This window comes from Neomonachus schauinslandi, chromosome 10 (genome assembly GCF_002201575.2).
Source record: "Neomonachus schauinslandi chromosome 10, ASM220157v2, whole genome shotgun sequence".
NCBI classification, from domain to species: Eukaryota; Metazoa; Chordata; class Mammalia; order Carnivora; family Phocidae; genus Neomonachus; species Neomonachus schauinslandi.
This window is the reverse complement of record NC_058412.1, coordinates 47,425,487-47,441,475: the sequence shown is the minus strand read 5'-3', so window position 1 is coordinate 47,441,475 and position 15,989 is coordinate 47,425,487. Positions and strand designations below refer to the sequence as shown.

Here is a 15,989-nt window from a genome sequence, read left to right as displayed (position 1 = left end):
AGAGAGGGAAGAAGTAGCCAAGGTGTGTTGAGTTCAAGGACACACCATTGGGAGTATTTCAAATACTCCTGTCTGTGTTGGAACTCAGAGAATCTTGTAAGGTCTCATTAGGAGAGAAGCACACCTCACTTTTGTGGACACAAATTTCATTTTCAAAACAAGATAAGGTGACAAGGGAATCCTCTATATGTGGTTTTTTGTTTTGTTTTGTTTGTTTGTTTTCTTACAGGGTTGTATTGCATTTCAGAATCTCCGCCCATAACGAACGCATCCTCCGGAAGATGGAAAGTCTGCTGCTTCCCCACGTCCACCTGCACCCAGAGGCCATTTCAGCCAGGCTCTGAGACTTTACTGCACACAACCCACGTCGACTTTTAAGGCTCCAAAGGGTACTTCTGCTTATTTGTTCTTCTTGCAAAACACCCAGATTAGCTTTCAGAATTGCAGCTCCATCTAAGGCAAATGACTTACAAGAAAGGCAAGGGTGGGTCGCTGAGTAATTTTTACCTGGTTTGTCCCCAGCTGCTTGTATCTCGGCCCCATTCTCCAGCTCAGCTTGGCTTAGTTTCAGAGTTGTTCAGTAAATGGGCCCGGTGTCCACCAGCAGGGTATCGACCAAATATGTGGTAGTGCAACCACAGGGTTTAACACTCTGCAAACATTCAAACTGTGTTGAACATCCATGTTCGTTGACCCAGGAGAGTGTTCCTGACGTCTTGTTAGGTTGATACATACGCGGTTCTTTATGCAGAAAAAAAGGATCTGAAATCTGTCAACCAAGGTATTTATTATTTTTGTTTCTGTAATGTTCAGAATCTTTAATAATGAACTCAAATTGCTTGTGGAAGAGTGATAATTTTAAAAATTTAAACTTAGGATGCCTGGGTGGCTCAGTCGGTTAAGCATCTGCCTTCGGCTCAGGTCATGATCCCAGGGGCCTGGGATCGAGTCCCTCATTGGGCTCCCTGCTCAGCGGGGAGTCTGCTTCTCCCTCTCCCTCTGTTGCTCCCCCTGCTTTTGCTCTCTGTCTCTCTGTCTGACAAAAAACAAAACAAAACAACTTTAAAAATTTAAACTTAATGATCAAAGCAAAAAGATCTAATATATATTAGAGTTAGTTTTATGCTGGGTCATACACATATTACAAGGTATTATATTACGAGGGAGATTTTACAAGGTCGGGAGGCCTACATTCCCCAGCTTTTGTCACCTGGGAAGGTGCCCCTCCTATTTCAAGACTGAGCTCAATTGCTCCACTTCTGGGGACTCTTCCTGCCCAACTCTGTATAAATACCATTTCTGAGCATTCCCCCAGTCCCCTGGGCCACCCCCTACACCCCAGCCACCACTATACATAATGACATGCTCAGAGCCCATGGGAGGGGATTATTCAGCTCCTGGTCCCTGGGTCTACTTGGCATATTGAATAACGGATGACCCAATACACTGATGTGTGATGTTGGGCACGTCATTGCTTTTCTATAAATCTCAGTGTCCTCATCGTTAAAATGGGGATCAATGTGCCCATCCTAAGAGCTGCTGTAAGGATTGAACCAATGCTTTGTACACTGAAGAGCATGGTAGAGATCAGTAGACCTCACAAGGAGAGCATATTCAACAACCAGAACCCGGAGCCCACACCACAGCACATCTGCTTCCAGCCCATGCTCTAGGCTGTTGGCTAATGAGACAGAGAGTTCCATTAGAAAATCACTTTGTCCAAGCAGTGGAAGGGAATTGTGTGCATGTGTTTTTGTTTTGTTGTGTTAAGTGAGAATATAGTGGTCCTTTAGCCTCCAGCCCTCCTGCAAGGTCTCCACCAGAGGGCAGCCTAAACAGAGCCAAATTCAGCCTTCCAGAGCCGGGAAGGACATGGTTGGTAGAAGTGGGTTCTTCCCATAGCTAGCCTAGGGTTTTAGAGCAACGCAACTATTTAATTTTTGTTATCTTGAATGGAAAGTCTTCTAACCTGTGTCATAAGTCAACATAACACTGTAACAGACTTTTTAAAAAAGATTTTATTTATTCATTTGAGAGAGAGAGAGAGAATGGGGGGTTGCAGAGGAAGAGGGACAAGCAGACTCCCCGCTGAGCATGCAGCCCAACTTGGGGCTCGATGATCCCACAGCCTTGAGATCATGACCTGAGCTAAAATCAAGAGTCACACGCTCAACCGACTGAACCACCCAGGCTCCCCTGTAAACAGGTTTTTATAACCATTTCGGGTTGTTAGGCTCACTATTTTTCTTTTTAAGTATTAACGTCATATATAAATAGTAGTGACAGTTAACACTGACTTTGGCCTTACTGTGTTGCAGACAGCATTCTGAATATTGTACATATATTTGCTCACTGAATCTTCATAACAGTTATAGGAGATGGGTGCTCTTGTTATCCCCATTTTCCATAGGAGGAAACTGAGGGCCAGAGAGGTTAAGTGAGGTGGCCAAAGTCACAGAGCACAGCATATAAACCCTAGTGCTGTGGCTCCGGAGCCCACATGCTGGACATTACCATACAGCAATGCAGTGACACTATGCAAAGAGCACGTGATGGGGCGAAGAGCCGGGTACGGACTGGGCCTTCGTTTCTTATTCCGTTACGAAATGAACACATAATATTATAGAATATACTGAAAATAAAGGAGAGAGAAGGGGGAATCCTAGATCCACCAACCAGTGTAAATACTCTCATTTATTCATAATTCCCAGTAGGATAATAGAGCAATTACATGTACGGGTAAAGCCATCAGTTGATGTATGGGTGGTGGTGCCATAAATAGGGCAAAAGGTTATTGTTGAGGAAAATGTCCACAATGTGTAGTAAAAACCTAGCCAGACTCCACTAACTAAAGATTCCGTGTCTCCCCTCTCCACTCCTGCAGGAGCATCACTGAGGGCTCCCAGCCTCCCCCATATACACGCTTATGATCATCCTTTAAAGGCCCTAAAGTCCCCTCTAATTCCCTCTCTCCCTGGGCATGCTGAGAATTCCCTCGCAGAGTCTCTGCATGAGACTCTTTTCCAGCAGAGCTCATGCCACTCCCAAATGCTTTCAAATATGAATGAAGGTTTACAAAGCCACTAGGAGTCTTCGGGGCCCATACATGGAACACCGTGATCACTCCCAACCCTGCACTCAGAACTCCCTCTTCCTCAAGCTGCCATGTATTCACTTTTGCTCCTTCCTTCATCCATCCACCCAGTGAACGTTTATGGCATAGCTCCTGGGTACCAGGCCCTCTGCCCTTAAGGACCCGAGGCCTAACAGGAGAGACCAACAGCAAAAGGGGAGAGGAGTGATGACTGGACAGACAGGTGGGAACTACCACGTGAAGGAAGGGAAGAGGCAGCTGTGATTTCTCAGTCTCAGGCCTTTGGACTTACAGGGCACCTGATGGAGATGAGAAGGGTAAGACTTCCAGAACAGAGAATGAGCCAGGGAAAGGGGTGGGAGCAACTGTAGACGAAAGGAAGAGCACATAAAAGGCCGGACACCCCCCTGGCTACTGACAAGGGGGACCTGCCAAGAGACGCATCTGCAGCAAGAGGCTAGGGCAGGCACCCAATCTGGGAAGGCGGCGGCCACAGGTTGGCCTTGGGATTTTCTCCCAACTGTGTTGAGCAGCCTGCGATAGGACTTGAGCAAGACAGTAATGGGGACGAAAACAGCATCCTTGCCCTCAAGGAATTCACGATGGTAAAATTAGATTATGAACTCCAAAAACTTTAATTCAGTCTGGGTAGAATGATGAGATGACAGAGATCTCACTAATATTTTACTAGAGGACTTGTGCAGATAAAACCATGTTGACAACTACTTTGAGAATTCCAAATTCCATTCTCTGCCTCTTGCTCTTCTCGGTAAAGATAGAAAGAGCAGGTCAGGGAATATTCACGTTCTGGGGACTGCGGGAGCAGAATGAACAGAATACATGGGCCAAATAGGATAAGGTCTTCCTTAAGTTTGAGTGGATGCAGGTGTTTCTTACCATAAATTATAATTTCTTTCTTTCATGTTCACTGGCAAGAATCAAGAAGCTTCATGATGTACTACATTTATTAATTTATCATGAAGTATTTATTCTTCACAACACCTGCGTGTTTGACATTCAACATTATCTTTGGGCTCTTAGTCCATGGGATGGCAATCCACAGCCCCTGGGCCAAATCTGGCCTTCTCCCTGTTTTTATATGGTCCATATGTAGTAACCATGTCTTTTATTTGCTGTATTCTGATGCTCTGACACTTGGGGCCTGACCTTCCCTGAGTTAACCAATTCTTAGAGACAGGAAACAAATGAGCACACTTTTCAAATATAAACCAACCAGTCCAGAGCCTACAACCCCAAACACCCCCTTTACTGGGCTCTCACACTCCAGGCCACAATTCACCTGCCCTCAGCACCCCAGGGCCGGGTACTAGATAACCAAGGACAGACCCTACACCCTCGAGCCTGCTGAAATTATTCAAACTAGCCAATCCTAAGCCTGCTTACCTTGACTTATTCATTCCTTCCCACAGAAACCACAGTAAAGGCTTTTTGCCTGCAATTTCCCCCATTCCTCCAGAGTGATCCCATGGCATGGGATCTGTGGGAACTGTATGTAACAAACTATCTTGTTAATGGTAATCACCTGACGTGTAGGCCTTATTAGACCTCAAATTTTCTATTAATAAGGTATGTTTTTAAATCACCATTTGCTAAGAATGGCTTTTACATTCTTAAACGGTTGAAAAAATCAAAAGAAGAAGAATATTTCATGATACCTGAATATATATGAAATTGAAATTGTATTGGAATCCAGTCATATTCATCTACATATTACCTGTGGCTGTTTTTTGCCCTACCATAGCAGAGTTGAGTAGTTATGACAGACACCTTATAGCCCACAAAACCTAAAATATTTACTGTCTTCACAGACATAGCTTGTTGACCTCCATAACATGATCCATAGTTATTTTATTTGCTCACTTAAGCTATGAACTTGTATCAATTGACCCATTGCTCTCTGTGTGGCGTAGATCCCCTCATAGTTTGAAAGATTCAGAATCTCTGGCTATCGCTTTCTTCCTGGGGTCTACCCCAAAATGTCTGAGCCTCCAATGTTTGATTTTTTTTTTTAATTATCCTCAATAAGAAGAACATTTTATTGTGACTCAAAACATCCAAATAGATAATAGAAGCAAATTTCATGAGGCATTATTCATCCTTAAAATGTCTGGCTCACTTTGATGGTTTCTGTTCTTTTCTCCATTTTAAAAATATACTGCTCACAATCTACTGTTTTCAAAACCCACTCACGAGTCAATGTGCACACTTTAATTAACATCATGAATCTAACTGAGTCGAATCCAGACAACGCAAAGTGTTTCTCTTATACATACTGTGCAGAGGAAGACAAGTATAGAAACAAATAATAACGATAAAGCACAAAAAACGTAACACAAGTTTAAAAGAATGCTCTAGAAGCAAAGAGGAAAAAAAGCTAATTTTTTTTTTCTTAGAGCTGATGGACAGGGTTTCATAAAGCAAGTAAGATTTGAATTTAGTCTAGAAGGAAGGTCATGAAATCCTTGGTAGAGAAGCAAGAGAAAGGCTTCTGTAGTGCCCTGGGGGATTCTCTACACGGTACTGAAGCAGAATGTGTGCATGGATGTGTGATCCTTTCAGTGAAGGCTTCTACATTCTTTACTTGCAGTCAACCCCCATGCCCCACGTCTCCTGTTGCTCACGGTTTTAAACTGAGTGTGTTGTTTCCTTCCACAACTATAATTCTTCCAGACCTCATTCAGAAAACAATGGAGTCATGTGACCATCTCATGGTGGAATAAGCATAAATGCTTCCAAGAGTCTCCCGGTAAGTTAGCATGACGGTGAAGAATTGGTAAGAAAACAAGACCTGTGAGGGAGGAGTGTCAGTCTTCAGATTCATATAAAAGAGATATAGCTTCATGTAGCTTTAACTCAGTTTCTCTTTGGAGCCCCGCACCACCAGCAGTGCTGCTGATCCATAGGAAGAGCAGAAATTTAGTCCCAATATATTCCAGTCCATCCCCGCCCCTCCTCACTGCGGTCTGCCTTCTCTTGGCAGGTGTAGAGAATCAACCATCCATTGCACCCCCCACCCTGGGGGGATCCCTGCCTGCTCACTGGCTGCAGGTCCCCTAAGATCTCTCTGGAGTCCTATCATGCTTTACTCCTCCCACTTACCCAAGAACTCTGCCCAGATAACGCCATGCACGAGCCCTCTCTTCAGGACCCGCCGATCCTCTGGGCCTCAGGCCTCAGGAACCACTGGGAGGCTGTGGCCATTCCTTCCTGGAAACTTCCTAACTCTTCAGACTCCAACACCAGACTTCCTCCTAGCTCCCCCCCACCCCCACCCAAGGGAACTCTTCATTCTGCTTTTAGACTCCGTTGTGGTACTTACCCTCAGCGGCGTCTTACTTCTTCTCCTTGCTGAGCTTGGGTGTTAGCCAGAGACTGGCACGCTGTTTTCCATAACGCTCTCGCCCCTGAGACAATCAACTTAAACTGGCCCAACTGCTTGGACCGAGGTGGTTGGGGGTACAATTCGGAAAATTTAAAAAGGAAATATGCAAGAGAGAAATAAATATCTCAAAATGTGATTCTAATAGTTATGTTTATTTGTATTTCCTCAGAAGTGGACCTTATCTCTAGTTCAGATCATCTCACTGTTGCTGAGACTCATATCAACCACCAACTCACTACCTCCACTTGAATGTCTAAGAAACACAATGAGACTGTGTACTTTGTGCTGTTCTGAGCATGAAGAATCTCCACGGACACTGAGCCCCTGCCACAAAGGAGGATTAGAAATAACCTCAAATCTACACGTAAGCCATACCCAGTTTTCTCTAGTGGAGGTAACATCGACTTTCTAGTATCTCCTCCCCACGGAGAGGAGGAGCCCCCCCAGCAGCTGGGAAGCTGGTTCTGGTGTGGTGAGCTGCTGCAGAGTTAGTAGGGCTCTGGTAGCAGTTGGATGACAATAGCTTCTGGCTGGTACTTGAGTGGTATTATGCTAAGTAGGTACTTTATGACTTAAAGTTTCTTTAAGAAATAATTGAGTCAAGGGGCGCCTGGGTGGCTCAGTCAGTTAAGCATCTGCCTTCGGCTCAGGTCGTGATCCCAGGGTCCTGGGATCGAGCCCCGTGCTTTGCAGGAAGCCTACTTCTCCCTTTCCTGCTCCCCCTGCTTGTGCTCTCTCTCTCTCTCTGTCAAATAAATAAATAAAATCTTAAAAAAAATTTGCGGAATGCAATTGTAATAAATATATTTTTCTAAAGGGTGTTGGGGATGGGGAGTGGGAGAAATCTCCCCTCAACAACGTAGGAATAGACTTTCTAGTCCCAACAGAGGCAAATGGCAGACGCTTAGGACTACACCTTCAGGCACCATGTATGTAGTATGTTATCAGAGAAGTGTGTCTGATCAGTGTGGGGCATCAGAAACCCCAAGAATGGGCTGCCGCGCTGGCTGTCTGCTGAGTGTGGAGTTGGCCAGTGGTGCCCCCTGGTGGAACTAGTGGGATTGCAGTTGCTGGTTGGTCTTTTCTTGAGCAAGGAACGATGAGGGCGGGAACCCACGCTGATGGATTCCTTTCCTACGGAATTGCTTGCATTTTGTTCTTCACTCTCTTGGTTTGTTCCCTTCCCTTTTCATTAAAGGAAAAACGTAATATCTGGTATATTCCTTTATTCCAATTTTCTTAGGGCAATACTAAGGGTGTATTTTGTAGCAAAATTCTCAAAAATGTAAATTAAAGGTTTAATTCCTTCACGACTTCTCATGCTATACCAAAAATTTGCTTTATCAGGCAAGGCATTGCTTTTCTGCTTATTTTTATATAACAAGATATTGATACAGTTTTGTTTTTGAACCTATATCTTCTCACTGAATGTCCACGTGAGCACATGTGTATGTAATTATTTTTCTAATCTATGTATAGTATCTTAAGATAGAACAAACCATAATATATTTAGCCATTGATGTGCCATATTATATTTGGCCATCAGGTTTCTTTCAATTCTTTGCTGACAAGCAGCACTGCAATAAACATTCTTGTATGTTGCGCATATTTGTGACTTTCTCGGGGGAGTACATAAGAAGTGAAATTATTGAGTCAAAGAATATGTATACTTTAAGTTCTGAGATACTGCCAAATTTCCTTTCAATTCAGACTGAAATTGTATACCGTTAGCAGTGTGTGGGTTAATATCTTGTCTTCACTCATGTTCTCTCTCTCTCTTTCAATCCAGAGAGGAAATAATCTTTTTTTTTTTTTTTTTTTTAAGTAGGCTCCACGCCCAATGTAGGCTTGAATTCACTTTCCTGAGATCAAGAGTCACATGCTCTACCCACTGAGCCAGCCAGGCAACCCAAGAGAGGAAATAATCTTACTGTTGCTCTCATTTTAATTCCCCTGATTACTACCTAGATGAAAATTGTTTTCATGTCTCACAGTCATTCATGTTATTTTCTGCCATGAATGCCTATTAATGTGTTTCATATGTTCAATATTCAATTGTATGTTTTTCTTTTTCATATTTAGGAGTTCTTTTTTCATTTTTGTTATAAGAGGATTTTAAAGAACTTTTATATATAATACCTTAATACCTTAAATACCATATATATATAAATACCATATATATATAGCTGGAAATCTGTACCTTTTGAGCCCCTTCTCCCATTCAGCTAGAGCAAGGCAGAGGGAGAGCATGAGGATGGCACCCCCCAGCGTCTGGCCCGGGAGAGTATTCCAGCAGGCTCTTCGGTGTGTGTGTTAGATTAAATGTCTGTACTCGGACTGACACTTTAATATAAGCCAGTGGGCCGCTTTCACTTAAAGTCTGGGCACTATCATTGCCTCTGCCCTGGGCGCCCGGACGGTGAGTCTCAGCCTATGGGCCCTTTAAGAGCCGAGTGTCAGATCTCTAATCTTGCGCCTCTCAGGCACACAAGCTCTGTTGGTTTTCAAAGCTAGATGTCTGGGGGCTCATCTCTCAGATGCAGGTCTTAATACTTAGGGTGCTGATGTGGGGTTGGAACCCTTCTCTCCTCAAGGAGAAGCTCCAGACTTTGAGTTCCGGTTGCTGGTCGCTGCGCTGGGGGTAAGGTTCACGGCAAGATTGTGTCCTCCCCTCCCCTCCCCTCTTTGAGGTGATTTTCTTCTCGTTTGCCCAATGTGTAGTCATTGTTCAACTAGCCTTTTCATTATTTTCAGAGGAAATTCTTTTCATACACAGCTGTGGGCTCGGTATGTCTGTGGGAGGAAGTGAATTCAGGATCTTCCTATGTCGCCATCTTAAACTGGAACCATCAAAAGGTATGTGCCTTTTATATTTACTTCTATGACTTCATAATTTTTCTATTAATTTCTTTAACCCTCAGGAGCATATTTCCATAATTGGTTAAGGATCTATTTCAACCTTTTCCCATATGTATAGACACACTTTATTGTTGAGTAGTTTATACCTTTTTAAATTGATATGAATAGCCATCTTTTTCATATACTCAATTCCAAGGTCAGAAGAGATATCTTGGCTAGAGACACAAGGTCGGGAGAAATTGGCATTTACATGACATTTGGGGCTTGCAAGTAAAATCAGTCTCCTGGGGGTAATATATAGAATAAGAAGAGGTCAAGGAGGAGACTGAAGATACAACTGAAGGAGGACAGGCAGAGATGTGATGTCTGCTGCATCTAAGGCCCTTGGAGGAGCCATTCCTACCGTAGGAGAGTATAAAAGGCCCCTCGGGGCACAGGATCTCACCTCCAGATTTCTTTCAGGTCACCCCTACTGGTTCCTACGTTTCCACTTTCCCCCTTGATATCCCTGGGTCTCTCTGACCAGCATTAAACCCCTTTCTAGCACCATCTGTGGGAGGAGAGATCAGTTCTTACAACCAGGGGGCACTGACATGTCATACATGCAAGCTAAAAGTCATAGAGACCTGGAACCATTTTACACCAATGCACAGCTGTCCTTCCCAAAATGCCAATAGCCTTTTCTGCTTTGAAAACCGTTGGAAGAGAGATCAGTAAGGAAGCAAATGCAAATCTACTGAAGAAATGATGAAGACCTAAGCCAGAGCAGTGGCAAAGGATCCAGAGGAGGGCATGGGTATAAGGAATATTTATGAAGTAAAACCAACGTTGGTTGACCCAGGGTAGGCAAGAGGGAGGAGTCAATGAGGATTCCAAACATTGTAGTTTGGGCAGCCGAGGGGCTGAGTATTTCATCCATCAAGATAGAAATACAGAAGCGGGTCTGGGTAGGAAGGAAATGATCAATTCAGTTTGGAACATGGTGAATTTGAGATCCCCGTGGGAGATTGTGTGGGGATGCCCAGCAAGCCAGGAGTGTCTGGACATGTATGAAACATATGGAGAAAAATCTCACACAAGAGACTGAGAGGGAAGAGCCAGCTTTAGGAAGCACCCAGGGACTAGTAGCATCTGGGGGAAACAACCCACCAGCACACACAGACCCCTGGTCATTCTAGGTCAGCCATGCTTCCCCACTGTAGCCTCCCATGGCCTTGAGGACCCGCTGCACAGATAGTCTGTGGCAGATAGTCCTGGCTGCCCCAGGACCAGCACGCCCTTCCCGACGTGAGCTGGACCAAACCTTGGCAAATGCAAATTTAATAACACTGGAACCTGCATAGCATCTGTCTCTCCTGGGGGAAATAGGAAGGGGAGGAAAGATAATAAAACCAACTAATCAGGTTCCATCCCACATGGAGGGGTGGCTGGGGAGAGGCATTTAAACCCCAAACACTTCTCATTTATCTCTATCTGGGAGATACAGAGGATGCAGATCATAATTTTTGTCAATATCTCATAAAGTCCTCAACAAACACAGCTTCAAGCTCCCCCTACCTACACACTCTTGCATCTAACTCCTCCTGCAACAGAACCCTGGGGCTGCCACAATTCATATCACTGCTGCTTCCTGGACCTCACATTCTCATCCTTAATCCTTCCTGGGATGTGTCAGCAATGCTGAGTCCAAGGAGGAAGGGTTCTCAGAACATTGCTCCCAGCAAAGAAGGACTGGTCCAGAGCCGGCTGTCAGGCCATGATTTGTAGATTAGAAATGTGCCCACCTCTGAGTTCCTAAGAAATCTACTCGATATTTTCAGGAGGAGAATTTCTTTGTTCATTTCTTTTGTTTCTTTCACTTGTTCTTCTGACTGGGGGTCTCCTTTCTGCTGGCTTTGAACACCCTAACTTTTCCCTCTACATGTCCCCTATTCATTAGCCTCTCGGACTTACATGAAGGAGTTTATACAGGATTCTAAGACTCATTTTCTCTCTCCCACGGCCGTTAACTATTCTCTCCCCAACCTCAAATCAGGGTAGACATCCAGGATTTAAGACAAGTCTTTGCTGGACCTTGAATTCAAGGAGGCCTTTCCAAAGGGGTTGGCACGTGCATCAAACAGGGAAGATAGAACAATTTCTTGCATTCAACAGCTTGTATTCACAGCTTTATTTCAAAATATCTTTGCTTAGTTTTTCATAATGCAGCTCTCAGCACCTGCATCAAATTCTCCTGAAGTACCCGTTAAAACCACGAATTTCTGGGCTTCTCCCCAGACCATTCAATCAGATCTCTGAGGGTGGGGCTTAGAAATCTGCAGGTTAAACAAATACCCGAGCTGCTTCTTACGTACACAAAACTTGAGAACCACTGTTATAGGCTGAGAGTTTTGGTTTTTTTTTTTAAAGATTTTATTTATTTGACAGAGAGAGACACAGCGAGAGAGGGAACACAAGCAGGGGGAGTGGGAGAGGGAGAAGCGGGCTTCCTGTGGAGCAGGGAGCCCGATGTGGGACTCGATCCCAGGGCCCTGGGATCATGACCTGAGTCGAAGGCAGACGCTTAACGACTGAGCCACTCAGGCGCCCCAAGGCTGAGAGTTTTGATAATAATCATCCAGTCTTATTTAACTCAGCCTCAAAATATCTGAGTAGTGCAATGCATGGTGTTTTTCTTTTCTTTTCTTTCTTTTTAACCAACATCTGAATGTCTTTGAATATAATCTCAGTCAGATACTCGAGACATGCAGTAGACCAGATCACTGGTTGGGGCACTGGTTGGAGTTGAGAAGGGGTAAGGATTGGTATTCCGCCCTCAGATTCTCACACATTCAGCAAGCTTTCTCTCTTCCCTGCCCTGAAAAGCACAGATTTGGGGATTTGATAGACCTGGCTTGAATCAAACACTCATTTTGCTGAGTGAAAGTGACTTTGAACAAGTTGTTAAACTCAGCTTTCTTTGCATATACAGGAGAAGTCACACCTAACACACAGCTTTTGCAAGTGTGGTCTTGACCTGAGGGCACTCCTTGGTTGGCTGATGTCGATGCCCATTAGAAGAAAGGACTGGGAGTAACATTAATTGATTACTATTTAGTTAGATTTCTGCCCATTCAAAGATGTATTCACTACAAAATTCTGTCTCCATGATCCGCAGCCCTTCACATCTTTTTTGCTAAATTGATTGAAGGAATATTAGCGCTGTAGGGTAAACCTAGTGGCTTATAATTGACTATGAAATGGAATTTCGCTAATGTGGATGGAACTAGGAGATTAAAATTTTCATTAAGAAATACTAATCAATCGAATCCAAGAAGTTTTTTCTTGAAAACAAAAGCAAACACAAAAAAACCCACTTGTTTCAAAGTGTTAGTGTTTGCTAGGAGAGTAGGTTGCACAGGTTGGGGACAGTGACATGACCACCTCATGAGGGATTATTTCTAACATGTGCTACTGGTATTTCTGGGTCCCCAGCTCCCCAGGTACCAGGACGGCGAGCTGTCACACTGAGAACACACCGCCCGGCTGGCCTGTGTTGTCACCTGAGTGGCCACTCTCTTCTTCCCTTGGGAAAGTGAGAGGGAGACAACACAACCCAAGTCATGGTCTTCTTCTCAGATCTTGTCTTGGTTTATTGACTTAGTTGTTCAATCTGAACAGTTTCTTCCTTTGTCAGATTATCAAGAGAGATGCTGATGTTCTCTTGTATACTTACTGCTCAATTCATTTTCTGTTACATTTTTAGCACCTCACATGCATCTCTGCTAATTAATATCAAGATATACAAACACAGTAATTACCTGCCAAGGACTCTACACAGATCAAGCAATCATTTTTCCCACAACTTTAATTTTGAAAAGTAATATAGCATCTGATTTAGCTATTGCCAAAAAAATCACATGACGTCATTGACACCCATCATAATGAGCACTTGGTGTAAAAATACTTTCTTGAGATTCCCTCGGGGTCGGTTTCTTGAGGGCAGAAGCATGAGCTCTCAGTCCTAGCAGAATTGCCAGTCTGGTAGCATCTCAGTATATATTTAATAAACTGAATGAAGAGGAAATAATGAATAGATGATGGAGTAACATAAAGAGCTCTGAAATATGACCCAGCTTGAGGAGCAGGGGCCTTCTGAGCTCAGAACTGAATGTAGCGTTCTGCTGTAGAGATCAGTCGTTATTCGAAGCCATTCTGGGGGGACTCTGCTGAAATTTGACAGCAGGCTGGTGAAAGGCAAGGGCTTGGAAGTGGACAATTGTAGGCTCTGTGAGGAAACCCTCACTGCATTCTGAGACAGAGGACGTTAGCGCCATCTCAGGGACACCTGAAGGATCATCCTCAAGCTTTGGGGAAATGGAGACCCCTCAGGGACCCTTCCTGAGTGAGTCATCCCAGTCCCAAGCAGTAAGGCCAATAATGTATAAGGACTTTTAGCTATCCCTAACAGGAGCATTTACGCCACAGTTTCAAAAACATTATCACCTGAGTTTGGTGTGTGACTCCAGTGGTTGCCCATAAACCTCGCTCGACTTTGGATCCATTTTGTAGAACTAAATTAACAACGAAGTTGATGGGAAATGTATGTAAGAGGTCAATTTTACTCCTTATTTATGTTTTCACCTTTCCTATAATAAGTACTATTGGGAGGGATAATCCTCCACAAGTCTCTGGAGCTCCTACATGTCTTACTGGGTGTGCTCTGACTACTCTTTATCCGGATCATTACTCAGGATTGAGTTTGCAGTAAGCAACCTTGAGGGATAAGGTCATGTTTCACCAGGACAAAGAATAGGCTTGTTTCCTGTTTGCTAAAAAAGCAGAGGATTCACCAGGTTCACTATTCGTCAGCTGCAAAGCAAACCTACTGCATGCGCACCATCCCTTTGTGTGCATGGTATCACCCGTGTGGGATGGGGAGGGGGCAAAGGGAACTTTGCAAACATGCGGATGCATGAGCAATAAAGTCCTTTGTCTCTGGCCAGCAGCCTTGTGTTTTCTACCAGTATCCCTGAGACAGCAACAGGCTCACTTACTTTTGCTGATAAGTAGGATAAAATCAAATCCCACTTCCTTCAAGTATGTGTTACTTTTGTGATAGTAAAGCAATAAACATTATTATAAAATTAGAAATGATCCTTCTCTAGCAACTTGTTACTTTCGTTCCTTGAGTCTCTAGTTAACATTGATTAAAATGTTATGTAAAATATAAATGTAAAATAATGTATGTTTCTATAAACAAATACCTAGGACAGAAAATGGAAGCCTAAGTCATTACATTTTATGACTATTTCCTTTCAGATTAGAAAACATATTTCTCAAGCTAGTATTCCTCAGGTCTCAGCAAAATTCAGTCTTCTAGGGCACCTGGGTGGCTCAGTCGATTAAACGTCTGGCTTCAGCTCAGATGTCATGGTCTCAGGGTCCTGGGATCGAGCCCCGCATCGGCTCCCTGCTCAGTGGGAAGTCTGCTTCTCCCTCTCCCTCTGCTGCTCCCCCTCCTTGTACTCTCTCGCTCGCACTCTCTGTCTCTCAAATAAAGAAATAAAATCTTTTAAAAAAAATTCAGTCTTCTAGTAAAACTAATTCTGGATAGTCTGGGGCTGATCCCGGCAGCACCCCCTCCCCCTTCCATGACTGGCATCTTGCAATGATTTCCCATCCAGCTTCCTATATGCCTAACAGTGGGCAAGGGACTCTGCCTGCACATTGTGCATTCCTCCAGACTCCGGTCCCCCTTCTTCAGGGGCAGCTAGATCTGCTACTCTTTCTAGAGCCCAGGCCAGGGGTTTCAACCTCTCCTCCGAACAGAGGTCTCTACCCTTGTCTTCCCAGGGAGAAGCATGATCTCCTCAGGGTCCTAAAACCCATAAGCTCTGGATTTCCCTGGGGGGTGGAAAGAGAGGAGGCGAGCTCACATCTTTAGACCTAACAAAGGAGGCTTGCCTTCCAGTGGGGGTGGGGAAAAAAAGCACTAAGACTAATTAGCTGTATCCCAGCAAGTTACTCTATAATATCTGTGCTCAGTGTTTTCAGGCCCTCAACTCTGGGGGCTCCTGGCTGGCTCTGTCAGTACAGCATGTGATTCTTGATCTCAGGGTCGTGAGTTCAAGAAAGAAAAGAAATCAATCCCTCAACTTTCATATGCTCTCTAAAAAAAGTACTGATTAAGTTAACACCAGCAATGTGGCTTCTTACTAAATGCTGCTCACTAAGGTTACCGTTCAACTCTCTGCAACAATATCAAAAGCCAGCTGTCAGCTTGCTCTCAGCAGACAGGCCAGGACTTTGGTTCTGGCTGACCATCCATCTGCGGCCTCCTCTCTTCCATCGGCTTGCCCACACATCCGGCTTTCTGTCTCTGGCAGCTCCTTCTCTGGATCCTTTATGGCTCACTTTACCTACATGTCGCCTGGAAGTTACTGTTCACCCGGCCTCTGTCCTAGGCCCCCTTCCTGTCTCACATCCCAGCCCCTCCTGAGTGGCCTCCTCATTTCCATGGTTCCACCGTCTGCTGCCCCACCCAGGCCTCTCTCCCGAGCTCCAGGCTCCCCTCCAGCTTTCTAGTGAACATTTCTTCTTTCTTTTTCTTTCTTTCTTTCTTTCTTTCTTTCTTTCTTTCTTTCTTTCTTT

At 44.2% G+C, this 15,989-nt stretch overlaps 1 long non-coding RNA gene across 1 annotated transcript; it reads left to right on the top strand.

The window, feature by feature from the left end:
- The first annotated feature begins 560 nt into the window (after nucleotides 1–560).
- LOC110588827 lies at nucleotides 561–9,300 on the top strand. The gene is made up of 3 exons (XR_002480839.1): nucleotides 561–781; nucleotides 6,667–6,861; nucleotides 9,252–9,300. It is a non-coding gene; the product is annotated as an uncharacterized LOC110588827 (long non-coding RNA).
- The last annotated feature ends 6,689 nt before the right edge of the window (nucleotides 9,301–15,989 follow it).